Source organism: Mesoplodon mirus (assembly GCF_964341445.2).
Source record: "Mesoplodon mirus genome assembly, chromosome: 8".
In the NCBI taxonomy this organism is placed as follows: Eukaryota; Metazoa; Chordata; class Mammalia; order Artiodactyla; family Ziphiidae; genus Mesoplodon; species Mesoplodon mirus.
The window spans coordinates 66,204,740-66,222,338 of record NC_138984.1 but is presented as its reverse complement, the minus strand read 5'-3'; the positions used below and the strand labels follow the sequence as shown (position 1 = coordinate 66,222,338).

The 17,599-nt window shown below is 38.2% G+C and overlaps 1 pseudogene across 1 annotated transcript; it reads right to left on the bottom strand.

Annotated features, from left to right (window-relative positions):
- Nucleotides 1–13,312: 13,312 nt before the first annotated feature.
- On the bottom strand, nt 13,313–15,426 carry LOC309809454 (caspase-6-like; annotated as a pseudogene). Its single transcript has 2 exons — nt 15,326–15,426; nt 13,313–14,109 (listed from the first exon to the last, which is right to left on the bottom strand). The product of its transcript is annotated as a caspase-6-like (transcript).
- Between the last annotated feature and the right edge of the window lie 2,173 nt (nt 15,427–17,599).

Sequence of the window (17,599 nt, the reverse complement as noted above, 5' to 3'; positions counted from 1 at the left end):
GTGCCGGGGATTGGGCAGGGACAGTTCCTAATGAGAGGTCTGACTTCTGGGCAGATAAAATAGGACCTGTTCATTGCACTATCTCTGCCTTTGCTCACCACCGCCTAAAGGAAGTCTTTAGTAGAGTGTAGACTGCCTGGGTGCCATGTTCCATCTGTCAATTGTCAAGTCTTATCCCAGGCAAGGAAGGCATCCTGCATGTTCCTCCTTTGATTCCTTGTTGTTTGCTTTTTGGTTGATTCATTCATTCAGCATTTAATAAATGCCCAGCATACACCAGGGCCTCTACCAAGGGTGAACATGTTTGCTTTTGAGAAGCTCACGGTCTAGTTGGAGAGGCAGGTGTGCAGAGAACAGAGTCTGGGACTGTGTAACCGTCTGGGGACAAGCAAAGACTTCCCAAGGAAACTGTACTTGAGCTCTAAATTGGAGATAGCAGGGGATAGTAGGAGGAAAAGTTGCAGGGACTTCCCAGGCCAAGCGGTGTGGTGTGGTAGGGTACTTTCTGTTGTAAGTAACACTAGTTAGGTTACTTTACTGTCTTGCTTAAGAAGTCTAGAGGTAGGTGGTTCAAAGTGGCCACAGTTCTGGGTTGGCTTCTTGAAGATTCTCTGGGTTTTCCCTGCCCTGCCACAGGGTGACTGGAGCTCCATCACACCTTCACGTGATAACATCTAGAGCAAAAAGGGAGGGAGATGGCTTGCTTCACAGTGATTCTCTAGATAACAAAGGTCAGAATTTCTCAGAGGTTCCCTGTGTCACTGGCCAGAGTGGCCATACGCCCGTGCTGAGCCAGTCCCTGGCAAAGGAGGAGAGGGTGGCTGTGATTGTCGTGGCCCAGCCGTGTTCTGGAGCGGGGGGAGGGGTCACCTTCCCTGAGCACTGTTTCTGCCCCCATCCGAAAGTCGGAATTCTGTTCACAAGGCAGAAGGCGAGACTGCCCTGCCTGTCGGGCTGTTAGGTAGCCGGTCACCCGTGTCTCCTGCAGGTGGTGACAGATGATGAAAGACATGGCCTTACGGGCAAGCAGGAGAGAAGCTCAGGAGAAGAGTGTAGGGTGTGGCTGAGGGGAGGAAAGGAGCTGAGGGTGGAGGCGCAGGTAGAGACAGGAAAACCCTGTGTTAGATGCCCTCTGGATATCACTAAGAAGCCTAAATCCCATTCCTCAAAGAGCTTACACTCAAAACCTGGGAAAGTTTTTCTGGGTCTGTCACACTCCCATAGTAACAGCAACAGTGGCTCACTCTGTGGGGGTAACTGTGCGGGGATTAGGGTGGAGGAGTTTAGGGACGGGCCGTGTGTAGTTTGAAGAAGCCTCACAGCTGGTTCTGCCGTGCCTCCCACTCCCCAGTGCCCCCTTCATCTCTCCCCTGCCCCTTATTGAGAACATTTGCTCTAAATCATGTCTTTGTTTCGGCGTCCTTACTTGTCTTCAAGCTAACAGGCTGGGACTTGGAGAAGATGCAGTTAGTGGTAGATCCTGGACTAGAAAAAAGTTCTCCTGATTACAGTCCAGCGGATGAATACTATATAATCGTGTTCAGTAGGGAGCCAGCCTCCACTGACTACTGCTTTTCTTTTTTTTAAACAGCAATTTTTTTTTTTTTTTTGCGGTACGCGGGCCTCTCACTGTTGTGGCCTCTCCCGTTGGGGAGCACAGGCTCCGGATGCGCAGGCTCAGCTGCCATGGCTCACAGGCCCAGCCGCTCTGCGGCACGTGGGATCCTCCTGGACCGGGGCACGAACCCGTGTCCCCTGCATCGGCAGGCGGACTCTCAACCACTGAGCCACCAGGGAAGCCCATAAACAGCATTAAAAATTTTTTTATTTATTTATTTTTTGTACAGCAGGTTCTTATTAGCTATCTTTTATACATGTTAGTGTATATATATCGATCCCACTCTCCCAGCTCATCCCACTCACCCACCCTCGCTTTCCCTCCTTGGTGTCCGTACATTTGTTCTCTACATCTGTGTCTCGATTTCTGCCTTGCAAACTGGTTCATCTGTACCATTTTTCTAGATTCCACATAGATGCATTATATATGATATTTTTTTTTTCTCTTTCTGACTTACTTCACTCTGTATGACAGTCTGTAGGTCCATCCACATCTGTACAAATGACCCAATTGCATTCCTTTTCATGGCTGAGTAATATTCCACTGTACCACATCTTGTTTATCCATTTGTCTGCTGATGGCATTTAGGTTGCTCCCATGACCTGGCTATTGTAAATAGTGCAGCAATGAACATTGGGGTGCATGTGTCTTTTTGAATTATGGTTTTCTCTGGGTATATGCCCAGGAGTGGGATTGCTGGATCATACGGTAATTCTATTTTTAGTTTTTTAAGGCACCTCCATACTGTTCTCCATAGTGGCTGTATAAATTTACATTCCTACCAACAGTGCAAGAGGGTTTCCTTTTCTGCCCACCCTCTCCAGCATTTGTTTGTAGATTTTCTGATGATGCCCATTCCAACTGGTGTGAGTTGATACATCGTTGTAGTTTTGATTTGCATTTCTCTAATAATTAGTGATGTTGAGCAGCTTTTCATGTGCTTCTTGGCCATCTGTATGTCTTCTTTGGAGAAATGTCTAGTTATGTCTGCCCATTTTTTGAATGGGTTGTTTAATATTGAGCTGCATGAGCTGTTTATATATTTTGGAGATTAATCCTTTGTTGATTTGTTTGCAAATATTTTCTCCCATTCTGAACATTGTCATTTCGTCTTTATAGTTTTCTTTCTTGTGCAAAATCTTTTAAGTTTCATTAGGTCCCATTTGTTTATTTTTGTTTTTATTTCCATTACTCTGGGAGGTGGGTGAAAAAAGATCTTGCTGTGATTTATGTCAAAGAGTGTTCTTCCTATGTTTTCCTCTAAGAGTTTTATGGTGTCCGGTCTTACATTTAGGTGTTTAACCCATTTGGAGTTTATTTTTGTGTATGGTGTTAGGAAGTGTTCTACTTTCATTCTTTTACATGTAGCTGTCCAGTTTTCCCAGCACCACTTATTGAAGAGACTGTCTTTTCTCCATTATATATCCTTGACTTCTTTTTCAGAGATTAGTTGACCATAGATGCGTGGGTTTGTCTCTGGGCTTTCTATCCTGTTCCATTGATCTATATTTCTGTTTTTGTGCCAGTACCATATTGTCTTGATTACTGTAGATAGTAGTATAGTCTGAAGTCAGGGAATCTGATTCCTCCAGCTCCATAATTTCCCCTCAAGATTGCTTTGGCTATTCACTGTCTTTTGTGTCTCCATACAAATTTTAAAATATTTTTGTTCTAGCTCTGTAAAAAAATGCCACTGGTAATTTGATAGAGATTGCACTGAATCTGTAGATTGCTTTGGGTAGTATAGTCATTTTCACAATATTGATTCTTCCAATCCAAGAACATGGTATATCTCTTCATCTGTTTGAGTCATCTTTGATGTCTTTCATCAGTGTTTTATAGTTTTCTGAGTACAGGTCTTTTACTTCCTTAGGTAGGTTTATTCCTTGGCATTTTATTCTTTTTGTTGCAGTGGTGTATTGGAATGTTTCCTTAATTTTTCTTTCTGATCTTTCGTTGTTAGTATATAGGAATGCAAGAGATGTCTGTGCATTAATTTTGTATCCTGCAACTTTACCAAATTCATTGATTAGCTCTAGTAGTTTTCTGGTGGCTTCTTTAGGATTAGCTATGTATAGTGTCATGTCATGTGCAAACAGTGACAGTTTTACTTCTTCTTTTCCAATTTGTATTCCTTTTATTTCTTTTTCTTCTCTGATTCCATGGCTAGGACTTCCAAAACTGTATTGAATAATAGTGGCGAGAGTGGACATCCTTGTCTTATTCCTGATCTTAGAGGAAATGCTTTCAGTTTTTCACTATTGAGAATGATGTTTGCTGTGGGTTTCTCAAAGGGTTATATGGCCTTTATTATGTTGAGGTAGGTTCCCTCTATGCCCACTTTCTGGAGAGTTTTTATTGTAAATGGGTGTTGAGTTTTGTCAAAAGCTTTTTCTGCTTCTATTGAGATAATCCTATGGTTTTTATCCTTCAGTTTGTTAATATGGTGTATCACATTGATTGATTTGCGTATATTGAAGAATCCTTGCATCCCTGGGATAAATCCCACTTAATCACAGTGTATGATCCTTTTAATGTGTTGTTGGATTCTGTTTGCTAGTATTTTGTTGAGGATTTTTGCATCTATATTCATCAGTGATATTGGTCTGTAATTTTCTTTTTTTGTAGTATCTTTGTCTGGTTTTGATATCAGGGTGATGGTGGCCTCATATAATGAGTTTGGGAGTGTTCCTTCTGCAAACTTTGGAAGAGTTTGAGAAGGATGGGTTTTAGCTCTTCCCTAAATGTTTCATAGAATTCACCTGTGAAGCCACCTGTGACTTCCCGGACTTTTGTTTGTTGGAAGATTTTTAATCACAGTTTCAATTTCATTATTTGTGATTGGTCTGTTCATATTTTCCATTTCTTCCTGGTTCAGTCTTGGAAGGTTATGCCTTTCTAAGAATTTGTCCATTTCTTCCGGGTTGTCCATTTTATTGGCATAGAGTTGCTTGTAGTAGTCTCTTAGGATACTTTGTATTTCTGCGGTGTCTGTTGTAACTTCTCCTTTTCATTTCTAATTTTATTGATCTGAGTCCTCTCCCTCTTTTTCTTGATGAATCTGGATAATGGTTTGTCAATTTTGTTTATCTTCTCAAAGAACCAGCTTTTAGTTTTATTGATCTTTGCTATTGTTTTCTTTGTTTCTATTTCATTTATTTCTGCTCTGATCTTTATGATTTCTTCCCTTCTGCTAACTTTGGGTTTTGTTTGTTCTTCTTTCTCTAGTTCCTTTAGGTGTAAGGTTAGATTGTTTATTTGAGATTTTTCTTGTTTCTTGAGGTAGGCTTGTATAGCTATAAACTTCCCTCTTAGAACTGCTTTTGCTGCATCCCATAGGTTTTGGATCATCGTGTTTTCATTGTCATTTGTCTCTAGGTATTTTTTGATTTCCTCTTTGATTTCTTCAGTGATCTCTTGGTTATTTAGTAACGTATTGTTTAGCCTCCATGTGTTTGTGTTTTTTACTATTTTTCCCTGTAATTGATTTCTAATCTCATAGCATCATGGTCAGAAAAGATGCTTGATATGATTTCAGTTTTCTTAAATGTACTGAGGCTTGATTTGTGACCCAAGATGTGATCTATACTGGAGAATGTTCCATGCGCACTTGAGAAGAAAGTGTAATCTGCTGTTTGGGGATGGAATGTCCTATAAGTATCTATTAAATCTATCTGGTCTATTGTGTCATTTAAAGCTTGTGTTTCCGTATTAATTTTCTGTCTGGATGATTTGTCCATTGGTGTAAGTGAGGTGTTAACGTCCCCCACTATTGTTGTGTTACTGTCGATTTCCTCTTTTAGAGCTGTTAACATTTGCCTCATGTACTGAGGTGCTCCTATGTTGGGTGTGTATATATTTATAATTTTTATATCTTCTTTTTGCATTGATCCCTTTATCTTTATGTAGTGTCCTTCCTTGTCCCTTGTAACATTCTTTATTTAAAGGTCTATTTTTCTGTTATGAGTATTGCTACTCCCGGTTTCTTTTGATTTCTTTTGATTTTGCAAGGAATATCTTTTTCCATCCCCTCACTTTCAGTCTGTATGTGTCCCTGGGTCTGAAGTGGGTCTCTTGTGGCCAGGATATATATGGGTCTGGTTTTGTATCCATTCAGCAAGCCTGTGTCTTTTGGTTGGAGCATTTAATCCATTCACATTTAAGGTAATTATCGATACGTATGTTCCTGTTACCATTTTCTTAATTGTTTTGGGTTTGTTTTTGTAGGTCCTTTTCTTCTCTTGTGTTTCCCATTTAGAGAAGTTCCTTTAGCATTTGTTGTAAAGCTGGTTTGGTGGTGCTGAATTCTCTTAGCTTTTGCTTGTCTGTAAAGCTTTTGATTTCTCCATTGAATCTGAATGAGATCCTTGCCGTGTAGAGTAATCTTGGTTGTAGGTTCTTCCCTTTCATCACTTTAAATATATCATGCCACTTCCTTCTGGATTGTAGAGTTTCTGCTAGTAAATCAGCTGTTAGCCTTATGGGAGTTCCCTTGTGTGTTATTTGTCATTTATCTCTTGTTGCTTTTAATAATTTTTCTTTGTCTTTGATTTTTGTCAATTTGATTACTATGTGTCTCTGCATGTTTCTCCTTGGATTTATCCTGCCTGGGACTCTCTTGTTCCTGGACTTGGGTGGCTATTTCCTTTCCCGTGTTAGGGAAGTTTTCGGCTATAATTTCTTTAAATATTTTCTTGGATCCTTTCTCTCTCTCTTCTTCTTCTGGGACCTCTATAATGCAAATGTTGTTGCGTTTAATGTTGTCCCAGAGGTCTCTTTGGCTGTCTTCATTTCTTTTCATTCTTTTTTGTTTACTGTATTCTACAGCAGTGAATTCCACCATTCTGTTTTTCAGGTCACTTATCTGTTCTTCTGCCTCAGTTATTCTGCTATTGATTCCTTCTAGTGTTTTTTAATTTCAGTTATTGTATTGTTCATCTCTGTTTGTTTGTTCTTTAATTCTTCTAGGTGTTTGTTCTTTAATTCTTTTAGGTCTTTGTTAAACATTTCTTGCATCTTCTCAATCTTTGCCTCCATTCTTTTTCCAAGGGTCCTGGATCATCTTCACTATCATTATTCTGAATTCTTTTTCTGGAAGGTTGCCTATCTCCACTTCATTTAGTTGTTTTTCTGGGGTTTTATCTTGTTCCTTCATCTGGTACATATTCCTCTGCCTTTTCATTTTGTCTGTCTTTCTGTGAATGTGGTTTTTGACTGTCTGCTGCTTTTAAAGCATTTAGCCTGTTTTCATTTGAAGAATGAAGTGAGAGCTGCTTTTTGTTTCCATTTGACATGGTGGACATTGGTGGGCATTTGGAGTTAGAGTGGCAAGCAGGATGATACTTCTTATCATCTACTGTCCTCAGTATCTACTTAGCACAGAAATTGGCAGAAAGATCTAGTCACTAATCCTGGAAGAAAGGAGGAAGTGTAGGGCAGCATATTTTGTTGTTTCCATCAGCAGTCCTGCTGAGGGCTGCCCAGGATCACTGGCAGAGTGTGAGGGAATGAGGTAGAGAGATGCCTTGGGCAGTCATTCATTCACAAATATTTATTGAACACCTTCTGGGTGCAGACACTGCTCTGGGGATAAAAAGAGTATATAAGAAAGACAGAGTCTGTTCTCATGGAGCTTACACTTTCCTGGGAGGAGACATATTTGTTTTGTCTCCTATGTCAGGTGATGAGAAATACTATAATGAAAAATAACGTAGGTTACGTGAAGACTGCAGTAGTTGGAAACAAGCTGGATATAGTACTACAAATCGTCAAAGTTTAGTCTCTCTCCGTTTTCCAGCAGAGAAATATGGCCAGAGTGGGTATGGTATTGGGCAAAAAAAAGACGTTCATTTGGAGGAATGGGATTACATATTGAATAACTTGATCTTAAAGGATTTCTTTCATGCAAAATCTCTTTGTTATACTTCACATAGTTCCCAAACATGATTTACAATGACTTATAAAACATAGTACCAAGTGATGAGAAATAAATGAAGAAATACAAGCAAAGGGAAAATAACGTTCATTTCTTTCATCATTGTGTTCCAGAATTGTTTAGATTTGGTAGCAGGGGAAGAAGGAAGTATGGTGATAAGAAATGTGGTGATTCATGCTCAGGCTTCATTATTTAAAAGGTGACAAAATAAATTTTTGATGCCTCAGAAAGTTATAACTTTTTTGGATCTGTGTGTAAAGAGTCAATTTTATTTGATAGGAAAAAATAGTCTCTATACTAAAGATGTATATGAAAATTATCTCCTGAGTTCAAAGAAATTTAATAATATTTTTAGGTCAGTATGAAGTGCATTAAATGTCAACAGAGATCAAAAGCCTAATTCTAGGGTCAAATAATATGGTGTAAATAAAAATTGGTGAGAATTTAAGTTTGGACTTATAACTGGCTGAGAAAATACACAAATTAAAATTAAAATTTACAGCATACAAGTGTTATGCAGAGGTTATTTTGATTACCTATTTTTATTGGCTTGTTTGTTTTCTTATTGTTGAGTTTTGAGAGTTCTTTACATAATCTGGATATATGTCCTGTGTCAGAAATGTGATTTTCAAATAAATTCTCTCAGTCTGTGCCTTTTCTTTTTATTCCCATAGCAGTGTCTTTCTCAGGGCAAAAGTTTTTTAGCTTTAGTAAACCAATGTATCAATCTTTCTATGGATTAGACGTTTGTTGTTGTATCTAAGATTCTTTGCCGAACTACAAGTCTTGAAACTTTTCTACATTTTCTTCCAGAAGTTTCATAGTTCTATGTTTTACACTTAGGTTTATGATCCCTTTGGGGTTAATTTTTATATAAGGTGTAAAATATGAGTCAAGAATTTTTTCTTTTTTTTTGGCATGTGGAATTCCAGTTTTTCCAGCACCATTTGTTGAAAAGACTATGCTTTCCCTAGAATTGTATGGACATTTTTGTAGATAATCAGTTGGCCATAATTGTAAGGATTTATTTCTGGATTCTCAATTTTATTCCATTGATCTGTAAGCCTACTTTGTGCCAACACTACACTGGCTTGATGCTGTGACTTTATAATAAATTTTGAAAATAGGTAGTATAAATCCTCTAAGTTTCTTTTCAAAATTGTTACGGCTCTCCTAGTTCCTTGGCCTTTTCATATAGATTGTAGAGTCAGCTTGTCAATATCTACAAAAAGTCCTGCTGGGATTTTGAATGGGCTTGCATTGAATCTATAGATTCATTTAGGAAGAATCGATATCTTTACAATATTGAGTATTCCAGTCCATTAACACAATATTGTTTATCACTTTGTTTATTATTTCTGTTTTTATTTTTTTATCAGCATTTGGTAGTTTTCAGGATATAGATCTTCCACATGTTTTGTTAGATTTATACTTTAGTATTTCATTTGGGGGTTGCTCTTGTTGCTAATATAAAGAAATACAATTGATTTTTGTATTTTGATATTCTGTTACCTCTCTGAAGTCACTTATTCTAGGAGGTTTATTTATAGATTTTGGGGGATTTTCTACACAGACAGTCATGTTATCTGTGAATAATGACAGTTTTATTTTTTCCCTTCCAATCTGGACACCTTTTATTTTTTTTCTTACCTTATTCTACTGGCTAAGTATTATAGTACAATGTTTAAAAGGAGTGGTAAGAGAGAACATCCTTGCCTTGTTTCTTATAATCGGGGAGAAATAATCTTTCACTATGAAGTATGTTAGCTAAGAATTTTTATAGGTGCCCCACGAGGTTAAGGAATTTCACTTGTATCCCTAGTTTACTGAAAGTTTTTATTATGAATGGATTTTGAATTTTGTTGTATACTTTTTCTCCGTCTATTGACAGGGTCATGTGATTTATTCATATTTACTATGGTGAATGACATTGATTGATTTTCAAATGTTGAACCAGCTTTGTATTCCTGGGATAAACCCTACTTGGTTGTGATGTATTTTTGGAAGAGACTGTGTAAGATTGCTATTTTTTCCTCCTTCAGTATTTGGTAGAATTCATTAGTGAAAACATCTAGGCCTAGAGTTTTCTCTGATGGAAGGTTTTTAAACTACAAATTTAACTTCTTTAATAGATACAGGACAATTCAGGTTAATCCAGTTTTTCTTGATAAGTTTTAATTGTTTATATCTTTCAAGGAATGGGTCTTCTTCACCTAAGTTGTCACATTTATGGATATAGAATTGTTTGTGGTATTCTCCTATCATTCATTTAATGTCTTTGGGGTCTGTAGTGATGTTCCCCCTTTCATTCCTGATATTGGTAATTTGTGTCTTCAATCATTTTCTTAGTCTGTCTAGAAGTTTAGCAACTTTATTAATCTTTCAAAGACCTAGATTTTGATTTCATTAATTTTTTCTGTATTCAATTTTATTGATTTATGCCCTTTTTATTTCCTTCACCTTGCTTTGGTTTTAATATGCTCCTATTTTCTTAAGGGGTAAGCTTATATTACTGATCTGAGATTTTTTTCTGTTTTAATATAAGCATTTAGTGCTATACATTTCCCTTTAACCACCACTTTAGCCTGCATTCAACAATTTTGATATGTGCATATTCCTTTCTATTTATTTAAAATTAAAATATTTAAAATTTCCCTTGAGACTTCCTCTTGACCCATATGTTATTTCAAAATATGTCATTTACTTTTCAAATACTTGGGAATTTTCCAGAAGTTTTCTTGTTATCAATTTCTAGTTTAATTCTCTTATTTTCCCATAATATAATTTTTTAATTAATTTATTTATTTTTGGCTGTGTTGGGTCTTCATGTCTGTACACGGGCTTTCTCTACTTGCGATGAGTGGGGCTACTCTTCGTTGTGGTGCGCAAGCTTCTCATTGTTGTGGCTTCTCTTGTTGCGGAGCACCGGCTCTAGGTGCACAGGCTTCAGTAGTTGTGGCACGTGGGCTCAGTAGTTGTGGCTTGCAGGCTCTAGAGGTCAGGCTTAGTAGTTGTGGTGCACTGGCTTAGTTGCTCCGCGTCATGTGGGATCTTCCCAGGCCAGCGCTCGAACCCGTGTCCCTTGCATTGGCAGGCAGATTCTTAACTACTGTGCCACCAGGGAAGCACCATCCCATAATATAATTTGCATGATTTTTATTCTTTTAAATTTGTCCACATTTGTTTTATGGCCCAGAATATGGTTTATCTTGGTGAATGTTCAGTGTGCACTTGAAAAGAATGTGTATTCTGCTATTGTTGGGTAGAATGTTCTGGAAATATTAGGTGAAGTTGCCTGATAGGTTTGTTCAGGTCTCCTGTGTCCTTATTGATTATCTATCTACTTGTTTTATCAATAACAGAGAGGCATGTTAGAACAGGATCTCCAACTACAATTGTCGATTTTAAAATTTCTTGTTTCAGTTCTGTCACTTTTTGATTCATGTATTTTGACCATTTGTTCTTAAGTGCAACTTTAATAGTATCATAGCTAGAACAGGATCTCCAACTACAATTGTCGATTTTAAAATTTCTTGTTTCAGTTCTGTCACTTTTTGATTCATGTATTTTGACCATTTGTTCTTAAGTGCAACTTTAATAGTATCATAGCTAGTTATTTTACTAGTGAAAGCAAGTTTATTCTGGAATAGCCAAAGGAATTGCAATTCAGGATATGTGAACTATGGTATACCATAGGCAAATCCAAAAACAAGGAAGGGGAACGTGCTATAAAACTATAAAAATAGGGAAAAGCAAAACTTGGAAGGAGCTGTAATAACCAAAGAGACCTGTTGCAGGAAACTGGGAGTGCAGTGTATGGAGGCTTCTCATTGGTTGGGCTGCTACAGTGTCTGATTGGCTGGACTGCCTTCCAGCAGAGAGAAGAAGCAGCAATACCTTCCTGTTTGGAGTAATAGATGGTGCATGGTGGGCCCTGAGAGTTCCTCCTACAGGCCATCCCAACTCCAATTTTAGCGGAGGTTTCTTTAATTCCACAGTGCATACACATTTAGGATTGTTATGTCCTCTTGGAAAATTGATCCTGTTCTCATTATATAATATTCCTCTTTATCCTGGTTAATATTCCTTGTTCTGTGGTCTACTTTGGGTGTTAATAATATAGCTACTCCAGCTTTCTTTTGCTTAGTTTGTTGGGTCTTACTTTTTTTTTTTTTTTTTTTTTTTTTTTGCGGTACGCGGGCCTCTCACTGTTGTGGCCTCTCCCGTTACGGAGCACAGGCTCTGGATGCACAGGCTCAGCGGCCATGGCTCACAGGCCCAGCCACTCCGCGGCATGTGGGATCTTCCCGGACCGGGGCACGAACCCGTGTCCCCTGCATCGGCAGGCAGACTCTCAACCACTGCACCACCAGGGAAGCCCGGGTCTTACTTTTTAAATCAATCTAACAATATCTGTCTTTTAACTGGTGTATTAGACTATTCACATTTACTGTGGTGTTAATATGACTTAATTAAAAACCTACCATCTTGTTAGTTATTTTCTCTCTGTTCCATTTTTCCCTATTACCTGAGCATTTCTTGATTCCCTTTTATCTCCACTTCTTATTTATGTTTCTTTAACATTTTTAGTGATTCCCCTAGACTGTTTATTTATATCTATATATCTTTAATTAATCAGAGTCTACTTTCAAGTAATGTTACACTGTTTCATGTGTAGTCTAAGGAACTTTCAGCAGTATATTTCCAACCCTTCTCTTCCATCCTTTGTGTTATTGTTATTATCATTTTTTTCCTACATATGCTGTAAACAAAATATTGTTACTGTTTTTGTTTCAGACCAAGGGTCAGCAAACCTTTTTTTTTGTAAAGGCCCAGAAAGTAAATATTTTGCTCTGAGGCCACATTGCTCTGCTGCATATTCTTTTTTTTTTCTGAAACAACACTTTAAAAATATAAAAACCATCCTTAGCTCACAGGTCATACAAAAACAGACTGTGGGCTGCATTTGGTTTGCAGGCCATAGTTTGCTGATTTTCTTTAAACAGTCAGTTACCTTTTATGGCAATTAAATATCAGAAAAAGAAGAATTATATTTGACATTCATTTGTTCCATTTCTAACACTTTTCATTTCTTTGTGTAGATCCAAATTTCAGTCTGGCATCATTTTCCTTCTGACTATAAAACCTCATTTAGTATTTCTTGTAGTGTAGGTCTTTTGGTAATGAATTCTTTCAGTTTTTGTTTGCCTATTGCAGTTATTTCTCCTTCATTTCTGAAGGATATTTTCACTAAGTATAGAATTCCGTGTTGACAGTTTATTTCTTGCAGTACTTTGAAGATGTTGCTTCATTGTCTTACTTGCATGCCTTCTGACAAGGTGTCTTCTGAAATTTTTATCTTCGTTCCTTTGTATTTAATATTTCATTTTTTCCCACTGGGTTTGAGACTTTCTTTCTTTCTTTTTTTTTTAGCTTTCAAAAACTTTTAAAAACATTATAAAGTTTTATAAAATGTCACAAAATACAAGTTAAAGCAGTCAGATATTTTAAGTAACCTTGCAATTTACTACAAAAGTCAAGTATTACAAATGCTTGTGGATTTTTATTTATAGGAATTTTCTGAGGGTTTCATTTCTACATATCTAAAACCCCTTCACCATGTCCAATATGAACTTTTTTTTTAAAGTTCTCTCATTTAAACATTTAAAATTGCTGTACCATTTAAATTGCTTCAATTTAAGTATTTAGTGATACTTCTTTATATAAAAATACAGATACATAAAACAAAATGGCACCTATCATTTAGATTTTGGAAAGAAATGCAGCTTTTTAGTTAGCATTGAGGCAAAGCAGGGCACCTGCTTATTTCCAATTGCACTTGGGTCTCTGCAGATATCCACTCGGCAGTGAGAAACTTGCCTGTTCACCAGCGTGAGGAGTTCTGTGAACTCTAAGGAGGAGCTGAATTTTCCCAGCATCTCGCACAAATCTTGAATGTATCATGAGCCAGTCACAGTTTCCTGATGAAAATAATAACCTTCTGTCACAGAGTAACACATGACGAAGTCTGCTCCAGCAGGAAGTGTATAAACTGAGGGTGCATCCACCTGGGTTAGGTTGACGTCCAGCTTGTCTGTCTGATGATCCACTACATCCAAAGGGATGACTGGCACATCGTACTGGTTTCCCCGACATGCCTGAATGTTAAATATCTTGGGTCTTCCAACCAGGCTCTGACACTTGTCTCCTTTAAACAAGCCAGTCAGTGTCTAAATTTTAATTTCGGTATCATATGCATAGATGTGGTTGCCTTCACCATGACTCAGGAAAACACACAAAAAGTAATTGGCGTTTGCATGGCTAGCGGTTGACGCCTCATGAATTTTGAGCAGTAGTTCTTCTGCTTTAAGATCATCAAAGCATTTCACTTCAAATCCTAGATCTGAAAACCTGGGCTTAAGATTGTCTCTCTCCTTGCTGGTGCCCCGCCTGTATGGCAGGGTTAAGTGCCAGAAGATCCTCTCATGATTGAAGATTAAAGCAATTCCTCTCCTTTTATGGTCCCTTTTGTACGTTTCTGCCGTATCAAACACTTCTCTTTTTATGAAAAGTTTAAAAAACAATCACTTAAGCCATATTAAGTAATGAGCTCCTCCAAGCCCAAGGTCAACATATAGAGTAGATAGAGGTCTGCTTCATCCTTCTTCTCTGTCAGGCAGACAGATCACTGGTGTGCCCCAGGAAATCCTCCCAGCCACACTGGCAAGGAAAGTCCTGAAATATTGGGTTGGCCAAAAAGTTCCTTTGGTATTTAAGTAAAAAGACACATTTTCCATTTTCACCAAGAACTTTATTGAACAAGTATTCACCGTTTTGTTCCATTACCTTCTGCCATTTTCCAGGCTACTTCAATTCCATCTTCCCAAAACCTTTTATCTTTTTGAGCAAAGAACTGTTCCAGATGCCTTTTACAGTCTTCCAGGAAATTGAAATTTTTTCCATTAAGAGAATTTTGTAAAGACCAAAATAAATGGAAATCTGAAGGTGCAATGTCTGGTGAGTATGCCGGACGAATCAGAACTTCCCAGCCAAGGTGTAACAGTTTTTGCCTGGTCATCAAAGAAACATGCAGTCTTGCATTATCCTGATGCAAGATTATGTGTTTTCTGTTGACCAATTCCGGACACTTTTCGTCGAGTGCTGCTTTCAGTTGGTCTAATTGGGAGCAGTACTTGTTGGAATGAATCGTTTCATTTTCCAGAAGGAGCTCATAATAGAGGACTCTTTTCTAATCCCACCATATACACAACGTCACCTTCTTTGGATGAAGACTGGCCTTTTGTTGTGGTTAGTGGTGGTTCCTTTTGCTTGCCCCACAATCTCTTCTGTTCCATGTTATTGTACAGTATCCACTTTTAATCTCCCGTTACAATTTATTTTAAAAATGGAATGTTTTCATTACGTAAAGAATCACATGTGGAAATATGGTCAAGAAGGTTTTTTTCACTTATGTGGAACCCAAACGTCAAAGTGATTAATATAACCAAGTTGGTGTAGATGATATTCAGCACTTGATTTGGATATTTTGAGTATGTCAGCTATCTCCTGTGTGGTATAATGTTGATTGTCCTCAATTAATGTCTTGATTTGATCGCTCTCAACTTCAGCTGGTCTACCTGACCATGTAGCATCGTTCAGTGAGCAGTCTCCAGCGTGAAGTTTTGCAAACCACTTTTGACACATTTGATCAGTCACAGCACCTTCTCCATACACTGCACAAATCTTTTTTTGCATTTCGGTTGCGTTTTTACCCTTCTCATAGGGAAGGCATCTGTTTCTGTCATGTTTTGCTCACCTGCACCGCGAGCCCCACGGAGCCCTGGTGCCGAGCTCATTGCAGCTGAGTGCACAGCACTGATGCCTAGGCGGCCTCCTCTTCCTGCAGCCGGGCCACAGCCCCCCAAGATTTTCTTTTTGTCTTTGATTTGCAGCCTCTGATATGCCTGTGTGTGTGTGTGTGTGTGTGCGCGTGCATGCACACATGTGCATATGCCTGCACATGCTTAGTTTTTATACTCTGTAGCGTTTTTGAGTTTTTGGTTCTGTGCTTTGGTATCTGTCATTAATTTTAGAAAATTCTTAGCAGTTATTTCTTCAAATATTTCTTTTGCCCTATTCTCTTTCTTTTCTCCTTCTGAAATTTCAACTACACCTAGGTTAAGACTTTTGGTATTATTCCACGGCTATTGGACACTTTGGTTTTGCTTCATTCCTCTTTTTGTTTCTCCTTATTTTAGTTGGGGATTTCTGTTGACCTATTTTCAATTCACTGATTCTTTCCTTGGATGTGTCACATCTACTGAAGAATGCCTGTTGAGAGCATTCTTCATTTCTGTTATTGTGTTTAGCCTTTCCAGCATTTTCATTTGATTCTTTCTTATAGTTTCTATCTGTATAAAAATATTATTTGATCTTTCATGTTGCCCTCCCTTTCTATTAGGGACTTTTACCATTAATTACGGTTATTTTAAATTCTGTGTCTGATAGCTTCCCCATATGTGTCATACCTGAGTCTGGTTCTGTTAATGGCTGTGTCTTTTGGCAGTGTTGTTTTTCTTTTTGTACGCTCTGTAATGTTTTGTCAAGACATGGACATCTTGTGTAGGCCATTAGAGGCTGAGATATATAGATTTTATTCCTGGAAATGGAATGCCTTTCTATTTTTGCTAGCCCTTTAGTGTGGGGAATTGATCATTCTGGTCAGGAGTTGACTGGATTTGAGGTGTGTTGTTGGTGAGCCTATCCTCAGGGCACCACAGACTTCAGATTCCTCTAGTGACACCTTGAGTTTAGAGTTGGGACTTGTTTGCTGCAGGGCTTTTCTCATTGTTTCAGTGTCAGCCTTCGGTCTTCCTTCTGCACTGTGCCTCAGTGGTTGGTGTCCATGCTCTTTCAACTCTCCCATCAGTGTTCCATTGTTATTTGTTACTTGATGCTTGTTAGCCAGTGTCCAGGTGCATCTACCTCAGGTAAACAAGTGCTCATGTCTTGTCTCTTCCTACAGATGCCTGGTTCTCCTCAGATTCTGGGCTAGTTTGTTCCACTGAGACCTCAGCTGTCTAATGGATTCAAGAAAGACTGAACTTGTAGTTGATCTGACTTTTTATTTGTAAGCGTGGGAGTGATGCTCTTTTCAGCTCTCTACACCCTGAGCAGAATTCAAAAGCCATGATTTGATGTTCTCCAGCTCTTCCTATTATCTTCATGTAAAATCCTGGAGCTATTTTCCTTCCCTCTATGCTTTATAAAATGTCATTTTTACATTTTACACATATAAATCAGTGGTTTGCAATTCTTACCTGGGAAACAGAAATAAAATACAAGTGTTGGGCCCCAGTGTTTTAATTGATATATGTTGGGATCCAGGCATGGGTATCTTTTACAAGCTCCCCAGATGATTCTGATGTATCCCTAGGTTGAGAACCCTTAGTCTAAGTATCACTTATAACTTTTCCTTTCATAGAGGTTCTGTTCTGGTATAAACGACCAAATGAAATTTCAGGCTGTATACATTCACCCCCTGTAACTTTGTGGAGTTGTTTCCCTCCTAATTGTTCTTTCAGTGGCAGTTAAGTGCCTGTGATCTAGACCGATGTCTCATAGAATGGGGAGGAAACTTGGAGTTCTTCCTATTTAACTTTCCACTAACGTGAATATCCTCCTTGACAATCTATGGCTTTGATGCTGCTTAGGGTCTTTCAGGGGCTGGAAGCTGTCTGCCATTCACAATAATAAACCCCATTGTGCGACAGTTTTGCTCGTTTGAGGTATTTTCCTTATACTGAATTGAATTTGTCCTTTTATAAGCTACCAAATAATTTGTCTAATTCACAGCCTTGCAAACTGTTTTGAAAAAAAATCCATTTGCATGCCCCAGTGCACATGCCTGTGCACATACACACACACACACACATTCATTTGCATGACAAGCATTTTATGAAACAGCACTTACTGTAAGTCTCCTGCCTCTAAATTGATTTCATAACCCACCTATGGGTGGCTTTTTGCAGTATGAAAAATGCTTA